We start from the raw sequence: 23,577 nt of genomic DNA on the forward strand, positions 1-23,577 counted from the left end.
AGGGAAGAATTGACAAGGGAGTTATGGAGGGAGCGGTCTTTGCGGAAGGCAGATATGGGGGGAGATGGGAAGATGTGGCCAGTAGTGGGGTCACGTTGGAGGTGGCGAAACTGACGGAGGATTATTTTTTGTATGTGATGGCTGGTGGGGTGAAAGGTGAGGACTAGGGGGACTCGGCCCTTGTTGCGAGTGCGGGGATGGGGAGAGAGAGCAGTGTTGCGGGGTATGGAAGAGACCCTGGTGCGAGCCTCATTTATGGTGGAGGAGGGGAACCCCCGTTCCCTGAATAGTGAGGACATTTCAGATGTCCTGGTGTGGAACGCCTCATCCGTGGAGCAGATACGGCGTAGACGGAGGAATTGGGAGTAGGGGATGGAGTCCTTACAGGAAGCAGGGTGGGAAGAAGTGTAGTCCAGATAGCCATGGGAGTCAGTGGGTTTATAGTGTATGTCGGTTAGAAGTCTATCACCTGCAATGGAGATAGTGAGGTCAAGGAATGGTAGGGAAGTGTCGGAGATGGTCCAGGTGTATTTCAGTGCCGGGTGGAAATTAGTGGTGAAGTGGATGAAGTCAGTCAGTTGTGTGCGGGTGCAGGAGGTGGCACCAAAGCAGTCGTCGATGTAGCGGAGGTAGAGGTTGGGGATGGGGCCCTGGTATGTATTGAACAAGGATTGTTCGACGTAACCTACAAATAGGCAGGCATAGCTGGGGCCCATGCGTGTGCCCATAGCTACGCCTTGTGATGCTCCTCTAGGATCTTTGCGACATTCAATGTGGTCATGGGTGATCCAGCATGGGATCTTATTGCAGTAGAGAGAGTCCTGAACTACTATCTACCTCATTCATTGGAGGTAGATTGACGAATAAAATTTACTTTAACTTTTACTTTGATGTTGACTTTGGCCCTCGGACAATCCGTGATCGGACTTTAGTGGCTTTATCTTGCATTAGGTAGCAATGTTACAAAATTTTGAGATTTAAAAAATCAAGTATGCAATTTATCCCATCAGATAAAGCATAACAATAAGTTTAATTTGACACCGAATTCACTTTCATATCTCAAGTAATAAAAAAGTTATGGCCATTTTCATACTCGGAAATTAGCATCTTGTTCCCTATTGATTTTCTATGGACATAACAAAAAAGCTGTGATCGTGGACAGTCAAAAGCCCATAACTTCTTAAAAATTAAGAGAACTGAATGAAATTTTCAGTTATCATAGATTGAAGCATTCTGAAACAAATATAAAATAATCTTAGGTTACACAAAAAAGCTGGAGAAACTCAGCGGGTGCAGCAGCATCTATGGAGCGAAGGAAATAGGCAACGTTTCGGGCCGAAACCCTTCTTCAGACCGTCTGACCTTCAGACCAGCTTTTTTGTGTAACCTTCGATTCTCCAGCATCTGCAGTTCCTTCTTAAACATAAAATAATCTTACTTGGATGACCTGAAATTAAAGCATATAATTAGTTAGTTACCCAATTGTAGCTAATTTCAAACTTCAATTCCTAGATCTAAACATCTATCCATTTCTTAATAAATGATTAACATTTTTAAATAGCCCAAGTGTCCAAATAATATTCACAAATAATTCACAATAAAACATGATTTTTAAATCTCATTTACATCAATTTATAGGCCAAATGGAAGGAATTTAGTGTTCAATTGCTGTAAATTAAAGTCAATTTAAATCGGCTTTCTAGTGGGTTCCTGTGAACGCGCTGGTTTAGAACGTTCACATTGCGCTGGATTTGTGCCCTCAAATGCCCAGAAAAATACTGTGGGATATAAAGAGCCCAAAATGAACTACTTGCTATAGAAAACTTTATATACAGGGTTATATACAAGCCCCATTTAATGTAAAAATAAGGTACATACCTTTAATTGTTTGCTTTATAAAACCCTGGGGCTGCGAGAGGTTGCGGAGTGAGAGAGTGGTTTTTAAACTACTATAACTATTATACAAGGCCATAAAAACTAATAATACCTTTTGCGACGGGGTCTTTCAGCGATTTTCCGTTAATGATTTACTAGGCTGAACGTTTTCGATTGGAACAGCCTAGTAAAAATCGCGTTTTAAACCCGCCCCCTCTAAACAGCGCCAAAATCACACACACGGGGGTAGGGCAGATGCTCAGCCACGATTCAGGTAGGTTTTGTAACATACCTACATTAGGTGTTCCCTCATGTATCTGTTGTACACTATAAATCAAGTAAAGTCAAGAGAGTTTATTGGCATGTGTCCCAGATAGGACAATGAAATTCTTGCTTGCTCGATTGTAATAATATATTATCATTCTGCAGACTGGTTATCACTCAACATAAGCCTTTCACTGTATCTCGGTACCAAACGAATGACTAAAGACTTAATAGTGTTTATGGTTACAGGCTTTTAGGGAGTGGAAAAAATCTTGGCAGCTGGTGGAAATGTTCACACAGAGAGTGGTGAATCTCTGGAATTCTCTCCCGCAGAAGGTAGTTGAGGCCAGTTCATTGAGTATATTTAAGAGGGAGTTAGATGTGGCCCTTGTGGCTAAAGGGATCAGGGGGTATGGAGAGAAGGCAGGTACAGGATACTGAGTTGGATGATCAGCCATGATCATATTGAATGGCGGTGCAGGCTCGAAGGGCCGAATGGCCTACTCCTGCATCTATTTTCTATGTTTCTATGTAATATGGGGATGAGGCAAACTGGAGGAAAAGCACCTCATATTCCGTTTGATTAACTTTGGTAGGAACATTGAATTTCCTAATTTTAAGTAACTAACCTAACATCCCCACGTCTTCTCTGAGTCCGACCAGGACACACCCATTTCTCCCACTCAGTACGAAGAACGATCCCAACCTGAAATGTCACCTATCCACATTCTCCAGAGCTGCTGCCTGACCTGCTGAGCTACTCCAGCACTTTGTGCCCTTGAGTTATTTGTTTCTACATTTCTCCCACTATCCTGATTCACTATCTCATCCCCTTCCACTGATATCCCTCTAGCATCTCATTGCACACATTTTCTTTCCTTATCTCACAGCCTTTGCTTTTCATCTCTTCCCTTTGAACAACCATCTGCCAATAAAACCAACTCACCTATATACACATATCACTCCCTAGGCTTTGCCCTGCCCCCACCTCTCTTCCAGTTTCCTTCTCCCTCCCCACTACAATTAGTGTGAAGAAGGGTTCTGATCCAAAAAACATCGCCTTTTCATGTTCTCCAGAGATGTTGCCTGACCCGCTATGTCACTCCATCACTGTCTTTTTTTAAAAATGGGAATCAGTTTACACTGATTGGCATATTCTTGAAGGTTTCCTCTTTCTCATTATGTAATATAATCATATACAAATACTATCAAACTTCAAATTTCACACTCAATCAAGACAAGGTACTCTGTCATTTGAAATCTAAAATTATAAGCAGAAAACAAATCTGAAATTTTGGGCAAGTCAGGCAGCATCTTTAAGGGTCAATGTTCCAGTTATTGATTAATTATCACCAACGGAAAATATTTAGCAGGTTTTAAGCAAATTCATAGGAAAAAAGGTGACAGAAGAGGGGAATAACCTGATGGTCAGAAAGAAATACAATCTGGAAACAGACCCTTCAGCCCATTGAGTCCACGCCAACCATCAAGAAGCTATTTTAGTGTGGATGGCGACATGATTTAACAATATTTGTAATAATTACCTGCAACTGCTATCAAAGAAAAATGTGTTTCATTAGAAATTGCTGAATTGTTCAGGTATTCCTTGCCTGGCAACATTCTTATGTATTCAGTAGAAGCTTGAGATTCATTTTTATTGCCCAATCTTTCCTTTTCTGCACCATTGCTATGAATTCACCTAATCCTGCTTTATTTTTTATTTACATGTTGTCTCACTGTAATTCCGTGTCCAGCAGTGGATTTGCAGAAATATCTATAACCAAATAATGGGAAGACCAAAGTCATCCTGTTCTGCCACAAATTCCATTTTCTAGGCATGTTTGCTAACCTCCCTAACCACTATCTGTCACTAAACAAGACTGTGCAATATCTGAACACACCTCAATTCTATCATCATGTGAGCATTATATTCCTGTTTCCAGCCTTGACGCAGCACATTGGCAGCTAAAAGTCTCATTCTTGCCTCTGTTACCTCTGCACTTGACAATTCTATTGCATTCATCATACAGTGCATTCAGAAAGTGTTCAGACCCTTTCAATTTTTCCACATTTTATTACATTACAGCCTTCTTCTAAAATTGATTACATTTTTTTCCCATCAATCTACACACAATACCTCATAATAAAAAAGGGCAACCAGGTATTTAGAATTTTTTTTTACCAAGTAATTAAAAATAAATAACTGAAACTAGTCTGTGAGTTCAACGAGCTTCAACGGGATGACTGGTCCCCCAACAAAATATTCCACCTCTGCACCAATTCCAATATTGCTGGCCAATGGGGGAGGGGGGGTGTGGGGGGGGAGGTGTTGATTTGTAGTCCTTATAATAACAGGTCCAAGCAGAGCCTTTGTGTGTGAGATGGTGCAATGAGGCTGATATTTCACTGAAATCTGGAATTAATTTGCTCAAATAGTTCGCCATGGAGGAGGGATTGGCCAAGGAACCTCTGCAAGCTGGGCACATCCGTGGGTGCTGGAAGTTCATTAATAACATTGGTTTTCGCTGGATCAGTTTTCAGGCCGTCCTTGGTAAATATATGGCCTAGGTATGTTACCTCATTCACTCTGCATTTTTTGGGATTTAGTTTGCGATGGATGGCCTCGGCACTCTTCAATACATTTGGCAGATTGGCATCGTGTTCCTTGATCGTTTTTCCAGCAATAAGGATATCGTCCACTACGATGGAGCATGGGTATCTGGCAAACAATTGCTCCATGAATTGTTGAAATACTTCACTGGCAGAACCTATACTAATGGGCATCCTCAAATATTTATAACGTCCGAACAGGAGTGCTGAAAGTTGTCAGCTTGGAGAATTTACGTGGAATCTGCCAGAATGAATTCTTGGCATCTAGCATTGTGAACATAGTTGCATCGACCATCTGCGCCGCAATCTCGTCCACCGAATGCATTGGATAGCGTGGTCTCTTAGTTGCTGTATTTAAGTCCTTGGGGTTAATACAAATCCGTATCTCATCTTTATTCTTCTTAGTAGCGACAATCATTGAGGAGAGCCAGTCTGAGGGTTCAGTTACGGGAGTAATCACGCCAAGAGCCACCATTCTGTTAAGTTCACTTTGTTCACGATCCCGCATAGCATGGGAAATCCTGTGAGCCGGCCGAACACCTGGGATTGCCTCAGGGTCAATAGTAATCGTCTATCTCACAGGCAACCTGCCCAGCTAGTCGTTAAACAAATCCTTGTATTGTGTTAAAATGTGATGTGTAACATCACAGTCTAAAGTCAGTGGACAGACTGAAGGGCTGAAGGAAATCAAATCCATGTCATGGCTCAACTTATGCAACATTTCCCGTGACCCTGCCTTGGATTCACCTGCTCAACGATTATTGTCAAGGCAGACCCGCACCCCATTGCCCATAGCAGAGCAAACATTAATCCCACTTCTGACACCATGTTGATTTGTAGTCCTTATAATAACAGTGGCCTCACACCATGTCAGGTTATATAGGGTTTATTAGGAACATGCAATACAAGTTCTCACTTGAGAGTTCACTTTAAGACTAACGGAATGCAGCAGGCCACGACGCAAACAAGCTAGTGGGTGTAACTACAAATGCATGACTCATAGCATGAGTCACTAATCTACGGGGGGGGGGGGGGGGCTTTTTGGGTGCTAGCATGGGTGTTGTGGGTCAAGTCAAGCACAGTGAGTGCAGAGCCAACAATCCATTTGAATCCATTTCAAGTCAAGTCAAATCAGTCAATTTCAAGTCAAGTCAATCAATTTCAAGTCAAGTCATAGAAACATAGAAAATAGGTGCAGGAGTAGGCCATTCGGCCCTTCGAGCCTGCACCGCCATTCAATATGATCATGGCTGATCATTCAACTCAGTATCCTGTACCTGCCTTCTCTCCATACCCCCTGATCCCTTTAGCCACGAGGGCCACATCTAACTCCCTTTTAAATATAGCCAATGAACTGGCCTCAACTACCTTCTGTGGCAGAGAGTTACAGAGACTCACCACTCTCTGTGTGAAAAATGTTTTTCTCATCTCGGTCCTAAAGGATTTCCCCTTTATCCTTAAACTGTGACCCCTTGTCCTGGACTTCCCCAACATCGGGAACAATCTTCCTGCATCTAGTCTGTCCAATCCCCTAAGAATTTTGTAAGTTTCTATAAGATTCCCCCCCTCAATCTTCTAAATTCTAGCGAGTACAAGCCGAGTCTATCCAGTCTTTCTTCATATGAAAGTCCTGACATCCCAGGAATCAGTCTGGTGAACCTTCTCTGTACTCCCTCTAAGGCAAGAATGTCTTTCCTCAGATTTGGAGACCAAAACTGTACACAATACTCCAGGTGTGGTCTCACCAATACCCTGTACAACTGCAGTAGAACCTTTCCCTGCTCCTATACTCAAATCCTTTTGTTATGAATGCTAACATACCATTCGCTTTTTTCACTGCCTGCTGCACCTGCATTCAATGACTGGTGTACCATGACACCCAGGTCTCGTTGCATCTCCCCTTTTCCTAATCGCCCACCATTTAGATAATAGTCTACTTTCCTGTTTTTGCCACCAAAGTGGATAACCTCACATTTATCCACATTATACTGCATCTGCCATGCATTTGCCCACTCACCCAGCCTATCCAAGTCACCTTGCAGCCTCCTAGCATCCTCCTCACAGCTAACACTGCCCCACAGCTTCGTGTCATCCGCAAACTTGGAGATGTTGCATTCAATTCCCTCGTCCAAATCATTAATATATATTGTAAATAGCTGGGGTCCCAGCACTGAGCCTTGCGGTACCCCACTAGTCACTCCCTGCCATTCTGAAAAGGACCCGTTTACTCCTACTCTTTGCTTCCTGTTTGCTAGCCTGTTCTCTATCCACATCAACCTGAACCCCCAATACCGTGTGCTTAAGTTTGTATACTAATCTCTTATGTGGGACCTTGTCGAAAGCCTTCTGAAAGTCCAGATATAACACATCCCCACTGGTTCTCCCTTATCCACTCTACTAGTTACATCCTTGAAAAATTCTATAAGATTCGTCAGACATGATTTACCTTTCGTAAATCCATGCTGACTTTGTCCAATGATTTCACCACTTTCCAAATGTGCTGCTATCCCATCTTTAATAACTGACTCTAGCAGTTTCCCACTACCGATGTTAGACTAACTGGTCTGTAATTCCCCGTTTTCTCTCTCCCTCCCTTTTTAAAAAGTGGGGTTACATTAGCTACCCTCCAATCCTCAGGAACTACTCCAGAATCTAAAGAGTTTTGAAAAATTATCACTAATGCATCCACTATTTCTGGGGCTACTTCCTTAAGTACTCTGGGATGCAGCCTATCCGGCCGTAGGGATTTATCGGCCTTTAATCCATGCAATTTACCCTTCGATTCCCGGCTAACCTGGATTTCACTCAGTTCCTCCATCTCATTTGACCCGCGGTCCCCTGCTATTTCCGGCAGATTATTTGTCTTCCTTAGTGAAGACAGAACCAAAGTAGTTACTCAATTGGTCTGGCATGTCTTTGTTCCCCATGATCAATTCACCTTTTTTCTGACTGCAAGGGACCTACATTTGTTTTAACTAATCTCTTTCTCCACATATCTATAAAAACTTTTGCAGTCAGTTTTTATGTTCCCTGCCAGTTTTCTTTCAAAATCTATTTTCCCTTCCCTAATTAAGCCCTTTGTCCTCCTCTGCTGGACTGTGAATTTCTCCCAGTCCTCTGGTAGGCTGTTTTTTCTGGCTAATTTGTACGCTTCATCTTTTGTTTTGATACTATCCCTGATTTCCCTTGTTACCCACGGATGCACTACCTTCCCTGATTTATTCTTTTGCCAAACTCGGATGAACAATTGTTGTAGTTCATCCATGCAGTCTTTAAATGCCTTTCATTGCATATCCACCGTCAACCCTTTAAGAATCAATTGCCAGTCAATCTTAGCCAATTCACGTCTCATACCCTCAAAGTTACCTTTCTTTATGTTCAGAACCATTGTTTCTGAATTAACAATGTCACTCTCCATCCTAATGAAGAACTCAACCATATTATGGTCACTCTTGCCCAAGGGGCCACGCACAACAAAACTGCTAACTAACCCTTCCTCATTACTCAATACCCAATCTAGAATAGCCTGCTCTCTCGTTGGTTCCTCTACGTTGGTTTAGAAAACCCGCATACATTCCAAGAAATCCTCTTCCTCAGCACCCCTGCCAATTTGATTCACCCAATTGAAGTCACTCATTATAACGGTTTTACCTTTGTTGCACGCATTTCTAATTTCCTATTTGATGCCATCCCCAACTCCACTACTACTGTTAGGTGGCCTGTACACAACACCCACTAGTGTTTTCTGCCCCTTAGTGTTTCGCAGCTCTACCCATATCGATTCCACATCCTCCAAGTTAACGTCCTTCCTTTCCATTGCGTTAAACTCCTCTCTAACCAGCAACGCTACCCCACCTCCTTTTCCTTTCTGTCTATCCCTCCTGAATATTGAATATCCCTGGATGTTGAGCTGAATATCCCTGGATGTTGAGAGTCAAGTCAATTCATTTCATATAACATATAACAAATTACAGCACGGAAACAGGCCATCTCGGCCCTTCTAGTCCATGCCGAACATTTATTCTCTCCTAGTCCCATCTACCTGCACTCAGACCATAACCCTCGATTCCTTTCCCATCCATATACCTATCCAATTTATTTTTAAGTGATAAAATCGAACCTGCCTCCACCACTTCCACTGGGAGCTTATTCCACACAGCTACCACTCTAGTTCCCCCTCATGTTACCTCTAAACCTATGTCCCTTAATTCTCAAATCATGTCCTCTTGCTTGATTCTTCCCTACTCTTAATGGAAAAAGCTTATCCACGTCAACTCTGTCTATCCCTCTCATCATTTTAAAGACCTCTATCAAGTTCCCCCTTAACCTTCTGCGCTCCAAAGAATAAAGACCTAACTTGTTCAACCTTTCTCTGTAATTTCAAGTCAAGTCAAGTCAATCCATTTCAAGTCAAGTCAAGTCAATCCATTTCAAGTCATTTCAATCAAGCAGAGGAGGACTGTGAGTAAGATGGCCAAAAATCAGCGATATAGGGTAGCGTTTTTTCTAAAATCAATATACAGCACAGACAGGAAGTGGTCAAGATGAGACTTTTAGTTATATAGATATTACATTTCCATAAGTATTCAGCCCCTTTGCTATGACACTCAAAATTAAGCTTTGGTGCATCCTGTTTCAATTGATTATCCTTGAAATGTTTCTACAACTTGATTGGAGTCCACATGGTAAATTAAATTGATTGTACAGGTTTTGGAAAGGCACACGTCTGTCTATATAAGGTCCCGCAGTTAACAGTGCATGTCAGAGCAAAAACCAAGCCATGGTTTCTACTTAACCTTATCCACTGCCTCAAGGATATAAAGTGTTGGATGGCCCAGAACTTCCTCCAGCTAAACAAGAGTAAGTCTGAGGTCATCCCTGAACATCTTCCCTGAAGATGGAGGCGCGTTCAGACGCAGCGGCTTTGCGCTCCCAAGTCCGAGTCAATTCGGAGCAGCCCGGTACCGAACGCGGCTGTGAAAATAAGGTATTTAAAACCTCAGAACCCCGAGAACCCCTAGAACCCCTAGAAACCCCAGTACCCCCAGAAACCATAGGAAGAAACTCACCTCCAGGACGAGGAAATCCAGGACCCACATCGCAATCCCGACGGGTCGCACATGGAGCCGCACGGAACTGCTCAATATCGGACGTGGCTGCGAGAAACTGGCTTGTGAGTACTACAGCACCCTCACCAAAATCCCGATGGAGCTGGGCAGAACAGCCCCCTGGATCACCACTCCGGAGGGTAGGAGACGGAGCAAGCGCCGGGAGCGAAAGCAGAAACGTGGAAGGCGAGCGGGGGTGCAGGACAGGCTACGGAGGCTCCACAAAGACCATCGCTCCCAAGCGTCTTTCTCGCGAATGTCCGGTCACTCACCAACAAGCTGGATGAGGTAAGGCTCTGGATCAACACCCAGCGATCCCTGAAAGACTGCTGTGTGCTGATCTTCACAGAGACCTGGCTCAGTGCGCTGGTTCCCGATGGGGCTGTGGACCTAACCAACCGGTCACTGCATCGTGCTGATAGAACAAAGGACTCCGGTAAGAGCAAGGGTGGCGGGCTCTGCATCCACATCAACAATGACTGGTGCATCAACCACACTGCAGTAGAGAGCTACTGTTCTCCAGACCTGGAATACCTACTGCTTAAATGGAGGTTGTTTTACCTGCCTCAGGAGTTTACTGTGGTTATCATCATGGCCATATACATCCCACCACAGGCTAATGCTAACCTAGCACTAGCACAGGTGCACTCGGCCATCAGTAAGCAGCAGGATGCTCACCCCGACGGTGCCTTCATTGTTGCAGGGGGCTTTAACCAGGTCGACCTACGAGCCGCACTCCGCAAATTCCACCAGCATGTGCAGTGCCACCAGGGGCTCAAACACGCTGGATAAAGTGTACACCAACATCAAGGACGCCTACAGAGCTCTCCCCTGCCCATCCCTGGGGCAATCCGATCACCTCTCACTGTTTCTACTCCCTGTATACAAACCCCTTATCCGCAAGACCAAACCTGCAATAAGGACGGTCAAAATATGGCCCGAGGACCGCACTCTACAACTCCAGGACTGCTTTGATCGCACCGACTGGGACCTGTTTGCACAACAGGCAACCAGTGGTACAGAGGTAAACTTGGAGGAGTACACATCCACTGTGCTCTCCTACATCAACTGCTGTGTGGAGACTGTCACAGTGGACAAGCAAATTAAGATGTTCCCAAACCGGAAACCCTGGATGAACAAGGAGGTTCAGAATCTGCTAAGGGCACGCAACAATGCCTTTAAATCCAGGGACACTTCTGCCTTCAGTGCGGCCAGGTCGAACCTGAACAAAGACATAAAAAAGGCCAAAGACATCCACAGGCAAAGGGTGGAAGACCACTTCAATACCGCGGACACCAGAAGCATGTGGCGGGGTGTCAGGGACATCACTGACTACAAGAGCAGCACCGCCTGCCCCCACGGTGATATCACACTGGCCAACGAACTAAACACCTTCTTTGCCCGCTTCGAAACTGGCAACACCACCAGGGGTGGATTAACCCTGGCCATGGCGGAGGGACAGGCCTTAACACTGAGCACTCAGGAGGTACAGTGCGCTCTGCGTAGGATTAATCCACGCAAGGCTGCAGGCCCGGATGAAGTCCAGGGAAGGGTACTAAAGGACTGTGCTGTACGGCTGGCAGAGGTTTTCAAGAGAATCTTTAATTTGTCTCTATCTCTGGCAACGGTCCCCAAGTGCCTGAAAACAGCCATCATAGTGCCGGAGCCGAAAAAGTCTAAAGTCACCAACCTGAACGACTACAGCCCGGTTGCCCTAACTCCAATCCCAATGAAGTGCTTCGAAAGGCTGGTTCTCTCGCACATCAAATCCAGCATCCCTGCCTCACTGCACTCTCATCAATTTGCATACAGGACAAATAGATCGACAGAGGATGCCATCTCTCTGGCTCTTCACACTGTCCTGACTCACCTGGACAGACGGCACGTACGTGAGGATGCTCTTCATTGACTATAGCTCTGCATTCAATACGGTCATCCCCACCAAGCTTACCACCAAACTCCACCAGCTGGGCCTTAGCTCGCCGATATGCGATTGGATCCTGAACTTTCTGATGGAGCGACCGCAGGCAGTGAGACTGGGCCCGCACCTGTCCTCCACTATCACCCTGAGCACCGGCACACCACAGGGCTGTGTACTAAGCCCCATGCTCTACTCCCTCTTCACTCACGACTGTGTTCCTGCATTCGACACCAACACCATCGTGAAGTTTGCAGACGACACAACAGTGATTGGGCTGATCACCAACGGTGATGAAACAAAATACAGAGGGGAGGTGCAGAACCTGGCGGACTGGTGTGCACGTAACAACTTGTCACTAAACACCTCCAAGACCAAGGAGCTGATTATTGACTTCAGGAGGTCCCATAATGGAGAATACGTCCCAATCTCCATTTACGGGGAAAGTGTGGAGAGTGTCCAGCTTTACGTTTCTGGGCACTCACATTTCAGAGGACCTCACATGGTCCACCAACACCACTGCGCTGGTCAAGAAGGCACAGCAACAACTGTTCTTCCTGAGGACATTAAAAAAGACTGGTCTGCCCCAACAGCTGCTGACAACGTTCTACCGCTGCACCACAGAGAGCATATTAACGTATGGCATCTCTGTGTGGTATCTCAGCTGCATGGAGGCGGAGAGGAGAGCTCTTCAGCACGTCGTCCACAGAGCGCAGAGGATTATTGGGACACAGCTACCAGCCTTGGAGGGCATCTACCACACACGGTGCCTCAGGAAGGCTGTCAGCATCCATAAAGACTCCTCAAACCCTTGTAACGGACTGTTCGATCTACTTCCCTCCGGCAGAAGTTACAAGGCCTTATACGCCCGAACCTCCAGACTCAGAAACAGCTTTATTCCCAGAGCTATAGCGGCTCTGAACCGGCCCTGCTGAGTGCCCCCCACCCACCCCTGGACTGTCTCCCTCGGATGGTCACGTCACACAGCTTATTTATTTATTTTACTTTTCCTTTACATCGGTTGGAAGCTGCATACTAAATCTCGTTGCACTGATGTGCAATGACAATGAAAGATATTATTATTATTATTATTATTATTATTATCCTTCTCGGCCCCTCGGACTCAATCAAAATGATAGCAGGCAGCCTTGGAAGCCTTACCCCATTACTCAAACCTCACGTCAAAAACCTTGGCATGATATTTGACTCGGCATTGAAATTTGACAAACAAGTCAATGCCGTGGTAAAAGCTAGCTTCTTCCAGCTTCGAACAATAGCTAAAATAAAACAATTCCTCCAGTTAGATGACCTCGAAAAGATCATCCACACATTTATCTCCTCCCGCCTCGATTACTGCAAATCCCTTTACACTGGCATCAGCAAATCTTCCCTGTCCCGCCTGCAACTGGTCCAAAACGCCACAGTGAGACTCCTGACGGGCACCCGAAAAAGGGACCACATCACCCCGACTCTGGCTTCTCTCCACTGGCTCCCTGTGCGGTTTTGAATAAATTTCAAGATCCTTCTTTATGTCTACAAAGCCCTTAACGGGCTTGCCCCCACCTGCATCAAAAGCCTGCTTACCCACCACACCACCTCCAGGTCCCTCAGATCGGCCGACTTGGGGTTACTGAACATCCCGCGGTCTAGGCATAAGCTCAGGGACGACCGCGCCTTTGCGGTTGCAGCTCCTAGACTGTGGAACAGCATCCCTCTTCCCATCAGAACTGCCCCCTTCATCGACTCTTTTAAGTCGAGACTTAAAACTCATCTTTACTCTCAAGCCTTTCTTGACATCCTCTGAGGGAGGACTATAAGTATGTATTTATGTATGTACTTAATCTATGAACCAATGTTGTATAACGTTAGTACCTCCACCAATGTAAAGCACTTTGGTCAACAAGAGTTGTTTTTTAAATGTGCTATAGAAATAAAAGTGACTTGACTTGATGAAGACGAAGGAATTGTCCGTAGAGCTCCGAGACAGGATTGTGTCAAGACACAGATCCGGGGAAAAGTACAAAACAATTTCTGCAGCATTGCAGGTCCCAAAGAGCACAGTGGCATCCATCATTCTTAAATGGAAGAACTTTGAAACCACCAGGACTCTTCATAGAGCTGGCCGCCCGGCCAAACTGAGCAAACGAGGGAGAAGGGCCTTGGTCAGGGAGGTGACCAAGAACCCAATGGTCACTCTGACAGAGCTCCAGAGTTCCTCTGTGGAGATGGAGAAATTTCCAGAAGGACAACTATATCTGCAGCATTCCACCAATCAGGCCTTTATGGTAGAGTGGCCAGACGGAAGCTAGTAAAAAGCCGCTTGGAGTTTGCCAAAAGGCAACTAAACAAGATTATCTGGTCTGATGAAACCAAGATTGAACCCTTTGGCCTGAATGCCAAGTGTCACGTGTGGAAAAACCAGGCACCTCTCATCACCTGGCCAATACCATACCTATGGTGAAGCATGGTGGTGGCAGCATCATGCTGTGGGGATGTTTTTCAGCGGCAGGAACTGGGAGACTAGTCAGGATCGAGGGAAAGATGAACGGAGCAAAGTACAGAGAGATCCTTGATGAAAACCTGCTCCAGAGTGGTCAGGACCCTAGACTAGGGCCGAGGTTCACCTTCCCACAGGACAACGACCCTAAGCACACAGCCAAGACAACGCAGGAGTGGCTTCGTGACAAATCTGTGAATGTGCTGAGTGGCCCAGCCAGAGCCCGGACTTGAATCCGATCGAATATCTCTGGAGGGACCTGAAAATAGCTGTGCATCGACGCTCCCCATCCAATCTGACAGGGCTTGAGAGGATCTGCAGAGAAGAATGGGAGAAATTGCCCAAATACAGGTGTGCCAAGCTTGTAGCGTCATACCCAAGAAGACTTGAGGCTGTAATCACTGCCAAAGGTGCCTCAACAAAGTATTGAGTAAAGAGTCTGAATACTTATGTAAATGTGATATTTCAGTTATTTATTTTTTAATTACTTTGCAAAAATTTCTAAACACCTGTTTTCACTTTTTTATTATGGGATATTGTGTATAGATTGATGATAAACAAAATGAATTTTATCCATTTTAGAACAAGGCTGTAATGTAACAAAATGTCGGAAAAAGTGAAGGGGTCTGAATACTTTCTGAATGCACTGTATAGTATACTTTCTTCCTTTATTTTTTATTTTTTATTTTATTTTTTTTAATTTTATTAGAAGTAAGTACAATAATGTGGTACCTTGTAGATACCTAATATATATTGACATGTTAAATTTTATGTACAACTTCTTATTTTTTTTAGCAGTAAAAGGAAGAAAAGAAAGAGAATAGTAGAAAATAGAGTAGTGCGTGATATTGAACAGTGAGGTATGGTATACTTTCAGCCACCCGGTATTCATAAGAAATGGCAATGACAGTTGCCTTAGTATGCCAGTGGCATGAAGAATGCTCAAATGACTTTGCATTACACGGGAGTATTCTGTGCATAAATTTTTAAATAAAGTAAAGAATGTTTATTTGTCTTATACAACGGATATGAACCAGAAAAATGAAAATTTTACTTAGGTTTATCGGCACAATAAATGCAATAATAAGAAAAAATATACAATAAAATAGTCTAGGTAAACTAGACCTGCACAAAAGCCAAAGTATGTAGAGCAACCATACTAGTCTGCAAAGTTTGTAATGCTTCAATGCTGAGGTAAGGTTGTGGCTGGCATAGTGTAGGGTAGTTGAATAATGTTTCATGTGCAGAAATTGTTCTTGACCCTGGAGATAATGGTTTTCAGGCTCCAGTCCTTTTCCCCCGATGGTAGCAGTGAGAAGAAGAGGGCACTGCCAAGGCGGTGTGAAACCCCCTTTTCACGGGGTGACTTGACGCAAGAGGTAACCAGAGTTTAACATCGTGGGAACCTCGTGCGGTAACAGTACGGCATTCGTGGACCACCGTGGCGCTAACGGCAGGTAATCGTGTAACTTGGGTACTCGGGAGAAAATTCAAACATGTTTGAATTTGTCCAAGAGTGACTTGTACACTTGTGGTTGAGCATTGCAACATTTTATGAACGTAGTGGCCAGTGCAATATCCGTAGTAACTCTTGCGGTTACCGTGGGAACTCCTGCGAACGGTGAACCCGGAAGTTGGATAGAGTGAATCCAGCCAGTTTGCTATTTACATACAAATCTAATAAAACTAGCTAAGCATTTCATTAATGTCAGTGTGTCTCTTTTTGTCTGAAAGATGGGGGTGTCTTCATTTACTGGCGGTGGGTGTCTGTCACTGAAACAGGCAGGTGAGATTTCGCATCCACCTTGTGTGTGCCTCTCTCTCTCTCTCTCTCTCTCCCTCCCTCCCTCTCACACAGGCATGAATGGAGGAACTCCACGGGCCAGGCAGCATTTACGGAGGGAAATGGACAGGCGACCCATTCTTCAGGCTGCCTTATGTCTCTCTCCCCCCCCCCAACTCCCACCCACACACGCGAATGCTGGAGAAACTCCGCGGGTGCAGCAGCATCTATGGAACGAAGGAAATAGACAACGTTTCGGCCCTGCTGCACCCGCTGAGTTTCTCCAGCATTCGTGTGTGTGGGTGGGAGTTGGGGGGGGGAGGGGGGGGGGGAGAGAGACATAAGGCAGCCTGAAGAATGGGTTGCCTGTCCATTTCCCTCCGTAAATGCTGCCTGGCCCGCGGAGTTCCTCCAGTCATGCCTGTGTGAGAGGGAGGGAGGGAGAGAGAGAGAGAGAGAGAGAGAGGCAGTCCTGGTCAGTCCTTTGAAGATAGACACCAGTTGCTTGGAGCAACTCAGCGGGACAGGCAGCATCTCTGGAGAGAAGGAACGGGTGGCGTTTTGGGTCGAGAGCCTTCTTCAGACTGAAAGTTTCACCTCTCAGTAGATCATAAAATAACACAATCATCACGGTCAATGTGAGACACAGTCTTTATTCATATTTGACAAAATAAAAAGACGACATTGAGAGAAGGTGCATCACACCAAACACCATTTGTCTAAAAAAACACAGATTATTCTTCAGCTCATTAAAGAGCTCAGGTGAAAAAAACCAATATAGTGTGTGACAACAAAGTAACATCATTTGTGCCACGTGATTAACTACACTACAGTCCACGATGTTCATTCACGATTAATGGGAAAGATCGGGAGACGGACAAGTCACTCGCAAAAATGACAGAATTGCCGAGTACCGTGGGAACTCTTTACTCTACCCCCGTTATATCGTGTGATATCGTGCTAGACCACGACCACTCCACTCTGGCTACATCTTGCGTCAAGTCGCCCCGTGAAAAAGGTCTATGAGTCTTTGATGATATTCACTGCTTTGTTGAGGTCATGCTTCCTGCAGATCCCTTCGATGATGGGGAGGTCAGTATCCTGGATGGACTAGGCAATGACCACTGCTTTTTAGAATCTCCTTTGTTCTTGAGCATTTGAATTTCTAAACCAGGCCGTGATGCAACCTGTCAGTATTCACTCCATTATATACTTGTAGAAGTTCAATAGAGTCTTCAGCAACATGCAACATCTCTTCTAACTTCTGAGGAAGTGAAGGTGTTGGTGAGGGTTCTTTGTAATTGCAATCAACAATGAGCTGGGCCCAGGACAGATCAACAGAGATATATGTACACCTGAGAATTTGAAGTTGTTAATTCTCTCTGGTGCGGTCCCACCAATGAAGACAAGTACATGATCCCTCTGCTTTCCCTTCCTGTAGTCAACAGTCAGCTCCTTGGTCTCCTAAATGTCATAGCAAGATTGTTATTCTGGCTCCACTTCACCAGATTATCACTCTCCCTCCTGAACTCTGATACATCATTACTCTTTAATCATCCTACAACAGTGATATTGTTGCCAAATTTAAAGATGCCATTGGAGCTGTGTCTGGCTCCATAGTCATGGGTATAGAGAGCAGAGCATGGATCTGAGCATACAGCCCTCAGGTACCTCTATGTTGTGGGCAGTGAGGTGGAGGTGCTGTTGCCAATCTGTACTGATTGTGGTCTGCTGATGAAGTCAAGGATCCAGTTACATGGGGAGGAGTAGAGATTCAATTCACTGAGTATTACGATGAGTTTGGAAAGGATGATGGTGTTGACCAAAGCTGTAGTCGATGAACAACAGCCTGACATGTGTTCCTATTGTCCAACTGATCCAGTGCAGAGTGGAGAGCCAGTGAGATTACATCTCTAGTTGATGGTCATGGCGGTAGGCAAATTGAAATGGGTCCAGGTCATCCAGGAGATGATTTGCACGATAACTAACCTCTCAAAATCACCAAATTCCATTCTTCTCCTACCCTTTGAAATAACAATGATTTACACTACAACTATATATTTTAAGGCTAAGATAGTTGATGTACAATACTGCAAAAATAAAGTGAATTCTCAGAATTGTTTGACTATTGCATGCGAATTCTGGATGTATAAAGTTTAGTCGCATACTTTCCACTGTCCACAAACTTAAGTTTCCAAAGTTCTGCAGCCAACATCCTAACAGTGGCACAGCCTGCAGAGCTGCTGCCTCACAGTGGCAGATACACAGGTTCAATCCTGATTCTTGGTGCTGTCTCTGTGAAGTTTGCTTGTTCCCTCTGCAATCAGGTGTTCTTGTTTTGAGACATTAAGTACTCACATTGGAAACAGGCTATTCAGCCCACCATGTCTGCACTAACTCGTGGGCATCCATACATATTAATCCCATCTTTCAGCATTTGGTCCATAGCCTCCTAGGCCTAGGCAATTCAAGTGCTTGTGTACCATGTTCTCAGTCAGTATATTCCAAGTACTCACCATTTTCTGAGAGATAAAGGTCTCCCCCCAGATCCCCTTTAAATCTCTTTTCTCTTCCTTGAATATATGTCTTCCCGTTTGCCTAGCTCTCATAACTCATATCTAAGAGTTAGATAGAGCTCTAGGGGCTAGTGGAGTCAAGGGATATGGGGAGAAGGCAGGCACGGGTTATTGATAGGGGACGATCAGCCATGATCACAATGAATGGCGATGCTGGCTCGAATGGCCGAATGGCATCCTCCTGCACCTATTTTCTATAACAGGAAAGGTTTCCTAGAGTCTGCATTTATCTATACCCCTCATAATTCAGTACACCTCAGTCACGTCCTCTCTTAACTTCCTCCTCTCCAGAAAAAACACTGACCGAGCTCATCCAGTCTCTCCTTGTAACTGAAATGCTCAATCCCATGCAACATCCTGATGACATTTTCTGTAGCCTCTTCAGTGCTATCACATCATCATACATCGCAAACACATACCACTTGGTAGGGTAATCGACCACCATAAATTGTCCCTAGTGTGTAGATGAGTGGAAGAATCTGGGGGAAGTTGCTGAGAATGTGGGGAGAGTGTAAAACGGCTTTCATGTTGGATTAGTGTTAATGAATGATTTGTGGTCATTGCAGACTGCATGGGTCGATGGACCTGTTTCTATGCTGTGTCTCTTTATGGCTTTCTTTAATATCCATTATTGTCATATCAGTATTTGTTAATTTTCAATCATGATCCTCATTTCTAATTCTAATTTTATCAGTGATTCTGATAAACAAGACTGATAAAATTCTGGTAAAAATATATTTTACCGTGAATGTTTGTATAGGTTGAATAATGGTTGTTAAAGGTTTATCTCAACTCCAAAAGGTGAACAACCACAAAACTCAACGTAAAAAAAGAATGTTTTGAAAACAAACCATTTACTTACTCTCAACTTTCAAGTATCGTTTAGACCTATAGTTGGGATGATAAAAGGTTGTGCTTGCACACTATGCAACCTCTCAGCTGTAACAATGACAGCAGAGAAAGAGATGAAGCAAAATCTTTGAAATAATTACTAAAGAGATCCCTGGAGAAATAAAAATCTGAGAGCAATAGAACTGAGCAACGACATGAATTATAAATTACACAGCATTACCCATTAACTATTTAAATTGAAAACTACAGGATACAGATACTTAACCTACACCAATATTGCTAGAAAAACTGAAATAGGATCAGAACATGGGGGAAATGTTCAGCACAGCAACCAGTATCTGTAGAGAGGAAAACTTCAGGTCCATGAATTCCACATGATTTGTCACAGCAGATCTTTCATCAATCTGAGATATATCTTTATTTTTTCCATTGATACAACCAACCCGCTAAGTATTTCCAGTATAGACAAAAATGCCTACCTTCGATTTTCCAGCATCGGCAGTTCCTTCTTAAACTCTTAAGTATTTCCAGTATCTTCTGTTTTTATTACTAACATTTCTTAATTTTGTTGACACAAGAAACTGCAGATGCTGGAATCTAGAGCAAAAACCCCCCAGTTTTGGAGGAACTCGATGAATCAGGCAGCATCTGTGGAGAAAATGGAACGATTACGTTTCGGGTTAGGACTATTCTTCAGACTGACGGAGAAGGGGGGAGTGGGAAGGAGTAAAGGGCCTGTTCCACTTAGGCGATTTTTTTGGCGACTGTCACAGTCGTAGCAGGTCACTGAAAAAGCGGCAACGGAACCCCTCCTACGACAATGTCTACGACAACCTACCACCTAGTCGATGGCAAGCTACCAACAACCGGCGACCCAATCGTTGCGACTTAGGACGTCCACCTACGACAACCTACAACCACACCTACTTCCACCTACGACCACACAGGCGACAACCTACGACAACCGGTCAACCTACGTCCATCCGCAACACACTACGACAAGCAGCGACCCTGTCGGCGACAACTGAAGACAATTCAGTTGCCGGTACTGTCGCCTGTTGACGTAGGATGAAGTAGGTTGTCGCCAATGGAATTCACCGAGGTCATCACCCGGTGACAACCAACGACACCGGGCGTCATCCTGATGACAACCTGTGACAGCAACTACGACAGGAGAAGTCAGGCAACGTCAAGCCCACTGTCGCTGAAAGGTTTTGAACATTTCAAAATCCAACGGCAACAAGAAAAAAGTTACGGCACGTGAGGAGACAACTCACGACAACACGACAGCCTATTTTCTGGCTGTCGCTGAAAAAAATTGCCTAAGTGGGACAGGCCCTTAAGGCCTAGTGAATCTCCCGGGTGTTAACCATTTTAAGTTCCCTTCCTGTTCCCATGCAGACCTTCCTTATTTTGGCCTCCTCCATTGCCAGAGTAAGACTACACACAAACTGGAAGAACAGCACCTTCATTTTCATTTGGGTAACTGATATCCCAATGATGTGAACATTGAATTTTCCAATTTCAAATAATATCCCATCTCTTTTCCTGCCATTTCCCACCCTGGTGCCTACATATTTCTCTCAGCACCGCCTACCACCCTAGTCACCCTGCTTCATTCCCCTTCTCCATAAATCATTTCCCATCCCCGTCCTATATTTCCCTTTTATCGCCCCTCTTTTACCACCCCTGCCCAGCCCATCCCCTTCCACCCGTCCCCTTTCACAGGCTTCACATTTCACTTACCTTCTCCCCTGATCTGGCATCCTTTTGTACTCTTTTTCATTTCTACCCTTTGTCACTTTCTCCACCTATCTGCCATTCATAGCTCACCTACCTGTATCCACCTGTCATTTGCCAGGCTCTGCCCCACTCCCACCTCTCTTTTCCAGCTTTCTCTCACTGTAGTCCATCACTTCAGCTTGCACTACAACGGTTAATTTATTGTATTATTTTTATAAATGTATATTTATTTGTGTGTTGTTGCATTAATGTGCCTGTAAAAGCTGCAGCAAGTTAGACATTAATTGTTCCGTTTCTGGTGCATATATGGCAATTAAACTCTTGAAATTCTTGCTTGCAACAGCATCATAAACACATAGGCTCAGACAACACGCAAAACATAAATTATACATAAGTTATTCAAGACAGTGAAAAGGAAAACAGCAAAATCAAGACATTACTGCAAAACACAGTTGAAAAACAAGTTCCATGGTAGTGCAAGATGAGGACCAGAGTTTCTGTTGCCAAGGAAGGATTAGGATTGTGTGGGTCAGTTCAAGATCCTGATGGTTGCAGCTGTTCATGATCTTGGTGTGAGACTTCAGGCTTTTGAACCTCCTGCCCAATGGGTACGGAAGAAGGCATGGCACGGATGGCAGGGATCCTTGATGATCGGTGCTTTTGATGGTGGGGAAGAATATATATGTGATGGACTGAACTAAGTCCACCACTCCCTGCACCTTTTTGCATTCCTGTGCATTGTAATTCTTGTACCAAGCCATGATGCACCAGTCAAGAAACTTTCTACAGTAGATCTGCAGAAACTTTGTCATAGTAGGTTTAGGTTTAGGTTCATTATTGTCACATGTTGTTGGAGCTCCACTCAACCAGGTGTTCTATTGCTCTGCTATATGCTGACTCATCACCACCCGTGATTCAGCCAACAACAGTGGTGTCTTCAGCGAATTTATAGATGGCATTGCAGCTGTGTTTAATTGCACAATTGTGGGTGTAAAGAGAGTAGAGCAGGGTTAGGCACACAGCCTTGTGGTGCACCTGTATTAGTGGCCAATGAGGAGGAGATGGTATTACTGATCCACACGGATTTATGTCTGCCATCTGAGGAAGGCAAGGGTCCAGTTGCAAAAGCTCCAATATATCTGCACTTTTCCATAAGGCCATGAGAAGTAGGAACAGGAATAGGCTACTCAGCCCTTTGAACCTGCTCCTTTATTCAATATGGTCACCGCTAATTCAACATTACTCAATTTACATTCTTGCTCTTTCCTCCTAACCCTTGATTCTCTTACTCATCTATCCCACTCAGCCTAAAATAGACCCATGGATTCAGCCCAACAGATCTTTGTGGCAAGGAATTTCAAAGACTTGCTGATGAGGTGCTGCTTTTATGGTTTCTTCAGTGTCAGGACTAGTACGCAACTCCAGGTCATAGAGCTGGACAAAGATACAGCATGCACAAGGCTCTTCCATCACCAGGTCTGAGCCAATCATCGAGGACCCATATTTACTCTAAACCTTACCGATTTTATGCTCTTACATTTCCATCAACTACTTGCATATTCTACCACAGATTTACACCCTAGGTCAACTTACAGAGGACAATTATAACCTACCAACTTGCACATTTTAGGGATGTGGAAGGAAATCAGAGGACTCGGAGGAAACATGCAGTCACAGGGAGAATTTACAAATTTTAAGCATTGAAAGTCAGGATCAAGCCAGGTCTGCTGATGCTGGGAGGCAGCAACTCTACTAACTGAGTCACTGTGCCTTCACAATGTTTTTGTAAAGCAAAATGCAGAAGATGATCACATTCATTGTTGATTGTACGATCATTCACTTTTTTATTCTGTGCACCATGGATGCCATTTCAATTCTAACAATCGCACATTGCAGTGAATTAAAAAATGACCACTCAAGATTTTCATCACACAGACTAAAGTCAACATAATTATTTGCAAACTATTGGTACCATCATCTTCTTGGCAACTTATGAGTAATTTAGAGTCATGTTGGCCTCCCGTTTTAGCTTGGATGTATGAAATAAAAAAGACCCCAAGTTGTTTTGAGTGCTGGTGTTATTTCCTACCAATGGCCAGAGCGGAAATAAAAATCATAATGTAAGAAGCAAGACCCTTGAAATCCATTCTTCGTCAGCTAATGGAGAAAAATGTGCCTGGTGAAAAGCTTGTTAGACTTCATGCAGCCAAAAGCAATGCAAATCTTTGTGGTGCTAACCAAACAATAAAATAATGATAGATGAAAACTGCAGGTCAGACCAGGGTGAAATATTCTCAGTCACGACCTGAAACATCACCTATTCCTTTTCTCCAGAAATGCTGCCTGATCCA

The 23,577-nt window shown here is 44.3% G+C and overlaps 1 protein-coding gene across 1 annotated transcript in view; it reads left to right on the plus strand.

Annotated features, from left to right (window-relative positions):
* The window catches only part of LOC129695600 (zinc finger and BTB domain-containing protein 5), a 413,756-nt gene that overhangs the window by 95,440 nt on the left and 294,739 nt on the right, over window positions 1-23,577 (plus strand). The window lies entirely within an intron of this gene.

This window comes from Leucoraja erinacea, chromosome 3, assembly GCF_028641065.1.
Source record: "Leucoraja erinacea ecotype New England chromosome 3, Leri_hhj_1, whole genome shotgun sequence".
In the NCBI taxonomy this organism is placed as follows: Eukaryota; Metazoa; Chordata; class Chondrichthyes; order Rajiformes; family Rajidae; genus Leucoraja; species Leucoraja erinaceus.